General features: G+C 38.6%; 1 pseudogene; it reads left to right on the forward strand.

Moving 5' to 3' along the window:
- Positions 1-847: 847 nt before the first annotated feature.
- On the forward strand, positions 848-1,934 carry LOC124501838 (WD repeat-containing protein 31-like; annotated as a pseudogene).
- Positions 1,935-10,362: the final 8,428 nt, after the last annotated feature.

The following is a 10,362-nucleotide window of genomic DNA, read 5'->3' on the forward strand; positions in this document are numbered from 1 at the left end:
TGGTGATCAAAGAAATTAGTGAACACGTGGAGATATCTAGAAAAATATAGTTTATAACTTCCCAAAACTGATCGAAGAAGAAATAGTAGGCCCAAATGTTTCTATAACAAAGATATTTTCTTGGTATTAAATATTAAAAACTCTTGCATTAAAAAAAAAAAAGTCCAGAAGGCTTTACAAATCAGGTCTACAAAATATTTAAGGAACAAATAATTTTAAACTTATTTTCAACTCTTCTGGAGAATTTATAAAAAATAGAGTTAGAAAATGCCCCCAATCCAACTCATTTACTGAAGTTAATAAAACATTAATACCAAAGTCAGACAAGGACAATATAAGAACGTTGTTGCAGAGTAATAATACTCATGACTAAAGGTGCAAAAATATTAAGTAAACCAAATGCAACAATATATTTAAAAGACAGTGTATTATAATTCGGTTGGGCCTACCCAGGTGTACAAATGTGATTTAATATTAGAAAATCAATTAATTTACTACATTAAGATATTAAAAAGTTATATCAAAGATTCACAAATAAAATAATATTTGATAAAATCCAGTACCCATTTATGATAAAAACTCTTAGCAAAACACCTCGTGTCCTAGCGACGCGCCTCGTTGCTAGGGGCGGAGGCCTGTGAGGCTGTGGAGTGTGGTGGCTGTGGACCCCTCCACCCCGCCCCCAACCGGTCTCAGCTCCCAGCCTGGCCAGCCCGCTGTAATTACAGAGATTAGGAAGTGGCTGCCTGAACTATTTTCCAAAGGATAAACATTACAAAGCATTGAATGGCAGCCTCCCAAGAAAATGCTATTGGTTTGGGAGGAACACAACTTCCAGCCACAAGGAATGCTGCTGCTCAGGCGCCATCCAAAGCAAGCTCCTCCTCAGAAGGCTTTGTGTGGGTTCCATGCAGTGATGGGGAAGCTGCAAAGCAAACCCAAACATAGCGCTTATAAATACACAGGCTCGATGGAATTGTAGAAGAGAGAATTCAAACTAAAACTTGTCGGGAGTATAGCCCAGCCCACATGGATACTGTCTGTCTCTGTTGTTGCTGCTCTGAATTCATACCTGTATGTCTCTGCAGGAAAGATAAGACAGTTGTGGCCTATAACTGGAAAACTAGAAATGTGGTTCAAAGGACATTAAGGAGGAATCATTAAGATAGCCTGTATTAACAAACCAAGCCAGGTCTTCAGCCTGACAGCCATGACAGGATGGTCATGATGTAGGGCTTGGATGGTGCCCTACAACCAAGGCAGTGGTTCTCTTGCCATCACGCTATGGTGCTCACTGGATTGGTTGTGAGTCTAGACTCATCACACCTGTGCACTGGCTCTCAGGACAACACCCTGCTTCTGTGGGATGTTGGGACTGGACAGTGTTCAAAGAAAGCTTCCACCTCCAGGGACCTGGTCACAGACCTGTTCTGGGTCCCCCCAAAACCATACAGGCTTCTGAAGATAAAACCATTAGATTATGGGATGGTCAAGGGTTACAGGTAGCTCATGTATTTCCTGCAAAGAAGCATATTCAGACCTACTGCAAGCTCAGTGAGGACAAACACAAGTATATCTCCTACAGCAATGGCTTTGGAAGGCAAGGCTGTGGAACTACACTGTGGGACCTAAGGCAGATGCAAACAGAATATGAATATAAGGAGCATTTCCTGTTGCATCCTGTGTCTTTCTACCAAGACCATTGGCCTTGATGTCTATAACTGCTACCTCATCACATGACTGCAAAGTGAAGATTTACTGGAGCCTGCCTGTTCACCTTATCCCTGGATGGATCAAGACCTTTGACTTCCTTGGCTGTTGCTGACAGCGTCTTCTCACTGTATGCAAGTTTTAGCAGAGGAATTCACCTACTCAGATACATAACCATATCGACAAAAATTTCATTCAAGTTACTTCTGAACATAGCATGCTGACTATATACCCTTAATGATATATAGTTGAGCACCTGGGTGGCTCAGTCTGATAAGCATCTGACTTTGGCTCAGGTCATGATCTCATAGCTTGTGAGTTTGAGCCCCGCATGGGGCTCTGTGTTGACAGTATGGAACCTGGAGCCTGCTTCAGATTTTGTGTTTCCCTCTCTCTCTGCCCCTTCCCTGCTTGTGCTTTCTCTCAAAAATAAACATTTAAAGAAATTAAAAATAATATATAGTCTAATAACTACAAAAATATTTGAAAGTTACTTAGATTTATTGTTAGTGGCATCAATGGAATAGTAATTCTGAAACTATTTATTTTTTTAAGTAGGCTTGGGGCTTGAACTCTGGACCCCAAGATCAAGACCTGAGCTGACGTCAAGAGTCAGATGCTTAACCAACTGAGCCACCCAGGAGCACTCCCCACCCCTCCCCCCATCCTTTTAAAAGCTAGATCACATTATTTCACCTTCATGCTCAAAGCACTCCAGTGGCTTTCTACCTTGCTCACAGTAAAATCCAAATTCTTATAACGGCCTTTAATTCCTACACGATTTAGTTCCCTCTGACTCTCTGACCTTATCTGCTATTCTCCTAGTTCATTCTGTGCCGGTTGTACTGAGTTCCTTGCTGTTTCTCAACCATGCCAAGCATGCTCTTGCCTCAAGACTTGCTCCTTCTCATGGGCACATCTTCTGCCAGATGGCTTCAAGGGTTGTTTTCTTACTTCCTTCAGGTCTCAGTTGTAACCATCCCTGAAGCCTCCCTGATTCCCTATGCAGAACAGCTATCTCTCTACATGCTGGGGCAATAAAACAAAAAACAAACAAACAAAAGAAAAGCCATCTTTCCATGTCCTCCCTGCCCCCCCCACTTGTTTCATTTTTCTCCATTTGACATACTATGTATATAGATATATATGTACTATCTGTATCTGTATATATGTACATACAGATACAGATATATATGTATATCTACATATACATCTATATATGTATATCTATATATACATATGTAGATATACATATATATCTGTATGTGTATGTATTATGCTTGTTTATTTATTTTCTATCTCCTCCTCTGAAATATAAGTTCTATGAGGGAAGGAACTTTCTTTTATTCCCTGTTTTATGCCTAGTGCTTGGAACATAGTTGGCACTTAGAAAAAATTGCTTAATGAATAAATGAATGAGCAAATAATATTGGACATTTGGGTTACTTCAAGCTTTGTGTTTACAAAGCTTTGTGTATATTCCTTCCATATTTTATAATTAATTCCTTTGTATATATTCTCAAAATGAGATAATTGAAAAAAATATTTTTTGGCTTTTAATAAAAGTTACCAAATTGCTTTCCAAAATAATTAATATAATTATGTAGAAGATACTAGTTATAAGATGTTCCTGTTAGGCATTATACTTTTGAACTTTTCCATAAATTTTATAGGAAAAACTAGCAAATGTGATTATTTTCCCTTTTTTTAAAATTTATTTATTTGGTTTTTTTTTTTTAGTAATCTCTAAACCCAATGTGAGGCTTGAACACACAACCCTGTGATCAAGAGTCAAATGCACTCCCGACTGAGCCAGCTGGGTGCTCCTCCATATTTATTTATAACTATCATTAGTATATTTAAATAAACAAATAGAATATAAATAAAAATGATATTTAAAAAAAATTAAAATCTTACCCACAGGTTTTGTCAGGTTTATTCACCTTTGTGGCTTTGACCTATCTAACTGTACTTGAAGGTGAACTTAGCAATAGATTCTAAACATTACTTTCTGGGGCGCCTGGGTGGCTCAGTCGGTTAAGCATCCTGCTTTGGCTCAGATCATGATCTCATGGTTCTTGAGTTCAAGCCCTGCATCAGGCTCTGTGCTGACAGCTGGGAGCCTGGAGCCTGCTTCTGAATCTGTGACTCCCTCTCTCTCGGCCCTTCCCCCCACTCATGCTCTGTCTCTGTCTCTCAAAATAAATAAATATTAGAAAAAAATTTTTAATAAAAAAAATAAACACTGCTTCCTATTTCCTCCATTAGGGGTTGTACAGGATTCTAAATTCTACTTATTAATTTTATCTTAGTTACCAAATCTCACACTAGAGGGAGAGGTAGTTTTTCTGCCTTCATGACAATGCCTTTAAAAAAAAAATACCATGTCCCTCCCCACAATGGCTTCTGTACCCTGTAACATATGAATGTATACATATGGATTATATGTCTCTGCTTGAGTAACTTCCTACAATTATATTTTCATAGAAGAGAGTAGTTATATACAGCCATCCAAAGTCTCAGCAAGGGATATGCTTGGCTTTGGTTTTTGATGAGAAAAGTATTTAATATAATGTTAAAATTGCTATGATACCCTACCCAAAATAACTCATTTGTCAGTTCACTTTCTTTAGATAGCACCTTGTCTCATGAACCACCTACTCCCAAATGTTATTCTCAATTACCATTTGCAACCACTTCCTCCTAATGCCCACTCCCAACTGCCTTTCTAAATCAATGTTTCACAGTTCCTACTTTGTTGCTGTTCTTTCCAATTGTTGGAATTTTTTTTAAGATTTTATTTTTTTAAGTAATCTCTACACCCAACATGGGACTCAAACTTACAACCCTGAGATCAAGTGTTGCATGCTCTACTGACTGAGCCAGCCAGGCATCCCTTCAGTTGTCATTTTAACCAAACAGCTAATTATCTTTGTCAACCATAATTGCTAATAGGCCAACCTTTCTTTTTTTTTTTTTTTTAATTTAATGTTTTTATTTATTTTTGAGACAGAGAGAGACAGAGCATGAGCAGGGGAGGGGCAGAGAGAGGCGAAGACACAGAATATGAAGCAGGCTCCAGGCTCCGAGCTGTCAGCACAGAACCCGACGCAGAGCTCGAACTCACGGACTGTGAGATCATGACCCGAGCTGAAGTCGGACGCCCAACCGACTGAGCCACCCAGGCGCCCCTAGGCCAACCTTTCAAACTACAAGAATTTCAGGAAGAATTTTGGTTAAAAGAAATGTTCCTTTATTTTTGGCTATAAATATCTTGCTTTTTTTTTTTTAATATAATCTACGGATAGCTTCTTGACTATATTACATTGTGCTATGTAAGAATCCAAAGCCTACATTAATCAGCAAAATGAGATAATAAAACAATACCAAAAAAGAATGTGATTCTGGAAATAAAGACTAAATTAAGATTACATCACTGGAAGAGTAGGTAAGTTATATGAAGAAGACATTTCTCAGTTCTCACTAAGGGACCCAAGCTCCAATTTTCCCACTTTGCTATCTTTAGTTCATGGTTTCTAATCTCAAGATCCCCTCAGGGTCCAAGACAGACACTAATAAATCCAATAGTAAGTAGGTAGAAGAAAAGCAGAATACATTTTTCATATTAAGGAGATTTCCAGAAATTCCATACAACACTCCTACTTAAATCTTTTTTTTTTTTAATTTTTTTTTTCCAACGTTTTTATTTATTTTTGGGACAGAGAGAGACAGAGCATGAACGGGGGAGGGGCAGAGAGAGAGGGAGACACAGAATCGGAAACAGGCTCCAGGCTCTGAGCCATCAGCCCAGAGCCTGACGCGGGGCTCGAACTCACGGACCGCGAGATCGTGACCTGGCTGAAGTCGGACGCCCAACCGACTGCGCCACCCAGGCGCCCCACTCCTACTTAAATCTTATTGGTTGGAAGTTAGTCACCTGTTCAGATCTACATATAAGGAAAGTTGAGAAATAAAATCTTTTATCTGGGGGCGCCTGGGTGGCTCAGCCAGTTAAGCATCTGACTCTTAACTTTGGTTCAGGCCATGATCTCATGGTTTGTGAGAGCACCCCACATGGGGCTCTGTGCTGTCAGTGCAGAGCCTGCTTGGGATTATCTCTCTCTGCCCCTCCCCTGCTCTCTCTCTTATTCTCTCTCTCTCTCTCAAAATAAATAAATAAACAAATTTAAAAATATATATCTAACTCTTAAAAAAACTTTGAGCAGCTAAAATTTGGAATTCTGTTCATAACAAAGAGGGAGATAATAGATTTGGTAGGCAACTAGCAGTCTCTGCCAGAGGGACAATAATCAGGAAGCAAAAAGACTAATTCATGTGTATCAGGAGGCCTTGAGCACGACATAACCATAATATATAATAATACATACACTAATAATAGGTGTTAATAATACAGACCCTGAGACAGCAAGAAAATGTTGAATTATGTATACCAATCTTCTGTAAAGAAAGCAAAGGTGTGTCTAACACATTTTCTGTACATGTCTATCTAAAATATTAAATATTTAAAACTTGGGGCATATAAAGTTTAATAAACTATGTAACTCACATTGTACTATAATGCACTAATACTTTTTTGCTTTTTTCTTTCTTTTTAAAGTAGGCTCTATGCCCAACATGGGGCTTGAATTTACCATGAGATCAAGAGCCATATGCTCTACCAACTGAGCCAGCCAAACACCACTAATCTGCTAATATCTTTAAAAAGGAGATTGATTATATATGATACATATATATATATAACAGAAATTTTCACTCAGAATTTGCTCAAATTTAAGTTTTCAAAGCAGCTATATTTAATCCTTTCAGGATTCATTTGTAAGAAAAAATGGAAAAGAGGTGAAAATCTGTCTTTGCCCCATAAAATTCAACTTTGAGGCAGCTAGGTGGCTCAGTTGGTTGAACGTCTGACTTTGGCTCGGATCATGATCTTGCAGTTCATGAGTTCGAGCCCCACATTGGACTCACTGCTGTCAGCCTGTCAGTGCAGAGCCCACCTGGGATCCTCTGTTCCCTTCTCTCAGCCCCTTGCCCACTTGCACTTTCCCCAAAATAAATAAATATTTTTTTAAAAAGGAAAAGAAAAAGAGGCCAACTTAATAGCAGCAATATGAAAAACAAATTCAGTAAATGAATAAATTTAGTTTAACAGCTTTGCCTAGACTGATTTGGACATTTTTCTCAAATGCTAATAACTCAGTACATTTTGTAGAGCAAACAATATATTCCTTAGTGAATCCTTGGACTTATTAATTAAAAAAAAACCCTTTGGCTTTATAAACAGTAAATGCAAACATTATTTCAGGAGCTCAGCAGTAGAAAACCAAGTGACATGGATTGTGCTAACACATATGTAATAAGTTTGACTAAAATGCTTTGGTTCTAATAGCTGAATAACCCTCTCAACAACTAAGAGTACTATTTATGATTAAAACAAAAATCACCCTGAAATTTTTATAAAATTAAAGAAAAATTCTTGACTCCTCTCTTGCTCTCAGCCCATACCCAATTCATCAGCAAATCTTTGAGTCACACCTTCAGAAGTTATCTAGAATCCAACTACTTCTGTCCAACACTTCTATTTCCAGCTCAGGTCACTATCACCTCTCATCCAGGTTATTGAAATAGGCTTCTAACTAATCTCCTTTTATGACATCCTTGCTCCCATTAGTTTGAACACAGAAGCTAGTAAGATCCTTTTAAAACTCACATAGGTAATGTCACTCTTCCACTCAAAATACTTCAATGGCTTTCCTTCTTACTCAGAGTAAATAGAATTACCATATGATCCAGCAATTTCATTTCTGGGTATATATCCAAAGGAAGCAACAACACAAACTTGAGAAGACATACTCCCCCTCCCCACCCCTATGCTCATTGCAACATTATTTACAACAGTCAAGATACGGAATAAACCAGGGGTTGCTGACAGCCTCTGTGGCCTCCCCATATACTCAGAGGACAGCAAGCCTGTCCTCTGTGCCAGTCACCCTCGGTTTGGTCCCATGGGGACTGAGGTAGGCAGTTGTAAGTAAATGCCTTGTGGCTTTTACTCTCAAGTCTTAAAAAAAAAAGTCCAAGTATAAGTGAAGCCAGGCAGTTCAACCCCATGTTGTTCAAGGGTGAACTGTACAAATAAAATGGAATATCATTCAGCCACAAAAAAGAGAAGGAAATCCTAACATTTGTGACAACACAAATGGACCTTGAGGTCATTATACTAAGTGAAAAAAGTTAGAGAAAGACAAATACTGTATCATCTGATTTATACGTGGAATAAAAAAAAAAACAACCCTAAACTTATGGAAACAGAGTGGATTGGTGGTAGAGGGGACAGGGACAAGGATGGCTGAGGGTGCTCAAAGGGTACAAACTTCCAGTTATAAGATGAATAAGTTCTAGAGGTGTAATGTACAGCATGCTGATTCTAGTTAATACCATGTTGTATACTTGAAAGTTGCTAAGAGAACATATCTTAAAAGTTCTTATCACACAGAGGCACCTGGGTGGCTTAGTCAGTAAAGCATCTGACTCTTGCTTTCGGCTCAGGTCATGATCTCTGTGTCAGCACAGAGCCTGCTTAGAGGTCTCTCTCCCTTTCTCTCTGTCCCTACCATGTGTGCTCTCTCTCTCAAGGTGGATAAACTAAAAAAAAAATTTTTTTTAAGTTCTCATCACACAAAAGATAACTTGTGAGGTGATGAATGTGTGAACTAACCTTATTGTGGAATTATTTTACAGTACATATGTATATCAAATTTATCACATAATACATCTTAAGCTTACACAATGTAATAAAACTAGAGAAAGAAAGAAAAAAATATAAAAATATGTTGGTTTCTATCCTTGGTTCCTGGCCCAGAGTTCCTAAAACCCTTATATTTTCCAAAGTGATGAGAGCACTAGCAGTTATCATTTGTTCTAATATTTGATCTTTGACCCTGGTTCCTGACACAGAGATTTGGAAAACTTGGCATCTCCTGGGTAATAGAAGAATCTCTTGTTTTAATAAAGTAATTCTTGGTGGGCTTCTAAATAGCTTCAGGATGGGGGCTGGTCACCAGAAAGATCTTTCATTCCACCTCTCATTCTCTGGGAAAGGGAGAGGGGCTGAAGATTGAGTTAGTGATCAATCATATCTATGTGATGTGGCCTCCACAAAAATCTCGAAAGTGGGGTTTGGAGAGCTCTTGGGTTGGTGAACACATCCATGTGTTGGAATGGTGGCACACCCCAAGTGCATGAGGACATAAGTTCTTATGCTCAGGACCCTTTCAGCCCTCTTCATATGTATCTCTTCTTCTGGTTGTTCATCAGTATCCTTTATTATATCCTTTATTAGATAGTAAACTAGTAAACATAAGTGTTTCTCTGACTTCTCTTGAGCTGTTCTAGCAAATAATTGAATCCAAAAAGGAAAGTTACTGGGAACCTCTGCTTTTGTAGCCAACTTGGGCAAAAATGGTGGGCAACCTGGGGACCTTCTACTTATAATCAGAGTTTGAAGCGAGGGGCAGTCTTATGGATTGAGCCCTTAGCTTGTGGGGTCTGCCTAAGTCAGGTTAGTGTCACAAATGATTTGAACTGTAGAACACCCAGCCAGTGTTGCAGAGAATTGCTTGATGTATGGAAAATCCACACATCTGGTATCAGAAGTGTTGTGAGTATGACAATATCATGAGAGAAAAGGAGACACACAACAGGAGAAAGAGTGTAGTTCTCCCTATACCCTCTCACTCATTTCATTTAGTTATTTGCAAATGTCACCTTATCAGATGGCTTCCCCAAGGAGTCACTCCATCTAAAAGAGTACCATTTCTGGGGTTTCTGGTGGTTCAGGTAGTTAAGTGTCCAACTCTTGATCTCAGCTCAGCTCTTGATCTCAAGGTCACAAATTCAAGCCCCTAACTGGGCTCCACACTGGGCATGAAGCCTACTTAAAATAATAATAATAACAATAGTAATAGTAATAGTAATACCATTTCTGTCATCACTCTCTAGCTTCTGCCTCATTTTTTTCATTGCACTTACTTCTACCAGCCATATTACATGCTTATTTGTTTACTTATTATGCTTCTGCCTTCTAGAACACAAGCCCCATGAAAGCCTGGACTTCTTTTGTTCTTTGCTCTATCCTCCATGTCTACGTTGTATCTTCCACAAAGGAGTATCTTAATAGATATCTATTTAATGAAAGGTGAATACATGAATGAATGAGAAATGTTAACTATTACTGTATACTATAGGATCCTGTAGCTGGTAAAATATTTGTTAACTGGCATTTTATACAGCACTGTATGCAAAACAGAAAGAACCCACACATTTCACATGGAAGCATGAGACTTAAGCTAAATAAATGAAATGTTTTCCTTAAAAAAATTTGCTCCTCTATTTTTGTTACAGTCTCATTCATACTCCTTAAATCTCGGAAGAATAAGCCCAGACAAACCTGCACTAACAATTGTCTTAAACAATGTCTTCCTTGACTTCACATTGCCCTCCATCTACACCCATTTCTCGGATTACCTTCCTGACACTTCTTGAAAGTGTGGTCCATGGGGGCCATTTCAGCTTCCTCATTTCCCATTTTGTCAATTCCACTTGGGCTTCCACAGAACTGTTCTTTTCAGAGTC

Source organism: Lynx rufus, unplaced genomic scaffold (genome assembly GCF_022079265.1).
Source record: "Lynx rufus isolate CCGP_SWC_20201006 ecotype Redwood Valley unplaced genomic scaffold, mLynRuf1.p SCAF_7, whole genome shotgun sequence".
Taxonomy (NCBI): domain Eukaryota; kingdom Metazoa; phylum Chordata; class Mammalia; order Carnivora; family Felidae; genus Lynx; species Lynx rufus.